The sequence below is a fragment of the Otolemur garnettii genome, unplaced genomic scaffold (genome assembly GCF_000181295.1).
Source record: "Otolemur garnettii isolate 467f Iridium unplaced genomic scaffold, OtoGar3 scaffold00002, whole genome shotgun sequence".
Classification (NCBI taxonomy): domain Eukaryota; kingdom Metazoa; phylum Chordata; class Mammalia; order Primates; family Galagidae; genus Otolemur; species Otolemur garnettii.
This window is the reverse complement of record NW_003852397.1, coordinates 11,638,679-11,640,221: the sequence shown is the minus strand read 5'-3', so window position 1 is coordinate 11,640,221 and position 1,543 is coordinate 11,638,679.

Below are 1,543 nucleotides of genomic sequence, written 5' to 3'. Positions count from 1 at the left end.
CGAACTTCTTTCTGGGCTCAGCTCCCCGTCTTTGACTTCATAGATTCTGATTCCAACCAGTTTTTCTTCCTTTGTTCAGGAGCCTCTGACCAGGGTTGCTACCAGTCGGCCATCTTCCCAGAATCCCCCCAAGATGGGAACTTTTGAGGCAGAAATTCCAGCCTCCATCAGCGGGGTGCATGTTATAATTTACTTTCTTTTTTCACAAAGGTGATTCTGGAAACTGGAGCCAGAAGAGCCTTTGACACTGTGAACGGATCTGGCTAACAGAACGGAGGCTTCTCCTTTTTAAGATGTATAATATTTTGAATACAAATCTGGATCATTTCCATCTAAAGAAACTGATAGTAACTAAAGACAATTCTTTGAATGAAAAGATACTGAGATGTGACTCACACACTGGTATGTGTACAAACATGTCATTTGTATTGTAATTTGTCAGACTAATTCTGACATGGGTTTGCATCCCATTTACCCACTCAGTGACCTCTTCCGAGAAGTGGCAGCCCACGTCTGAGGCTGTCACGATTAAATAAGATCCTGTTTACCAAATGCCGGCCACACAATAGGAGCATAATGAATATCATCCAGCACGAAATGGATGGCCCCAGTTGAAATCACAGTTGGTACTGAGAAGTAAAAGTTCTGTACGTGCAAGGAGAGGTGAGGAAATGCTGTGATCTGAGGATAGAAATGTGGGAAAATCAAAGTCATACATATCCACCAAGGTGTTCTGCATTTAATTAATTAATATACTTTTAATTTTTAATTACACTGTGCACATAATAGTTGTTTATATTTATAGGGTGTGATGTTTTGATATAGATGTGCAGTGTGTAGTAATCAAATCACAGTAAAAGCATTTACAATTTCTTTGCTTTAGGAACATCACAGTTCCACTCTTGTTTTGAAGGATATGCTAAGTTATTGTTGACAATATGGTCCTCTGAATTGGATACATTTTTGACCTTCTTCTCTTTCTCGGTTTCTATTAAACTGTACTTCTCCCGGTTCTTCCTCTACCACTTCAATACTCTTTTCCATATTCTTTTTTACCTCTAAATGTAGACATTCCCTTCTGTTCTCTTCTTGGACAAGTTTTCTTTTCTCTATAAATATTTCCCTCTTAATAGCCTTATTCACTTTTACTGCTAAGCAATCCTCGCTACTTAGATGACTCCATGTATATATCTTTATTTCTTTGCACTAAGTCTCAGACCTATTTTTGGACCATTCCCTTATAGCTCAATATGTCTATATTCATGATGAAATTTATCTCTCCACTCTTTCACAGTTGATCATCTCTCTCTTTTTCATTTCTGCATGTTGCCCTGAGAATAAAAGCCAGAACAGGCAATTGCTGGAAGTTTGTGGTTCCGATTTGTGTTCTCAGAGGCAAGGATATGAGAAGGTAGCTCTGCTATTAAAAAGGTTATCAGAATTGTAGAAACTCACAAAGAAGAAGCTAAAAGCTTTGGTCCAAAGCTGAAATGTTATAGCCTGGAACCAAGGTAATGGGCCACAGGACTAAAGAAAACATTGT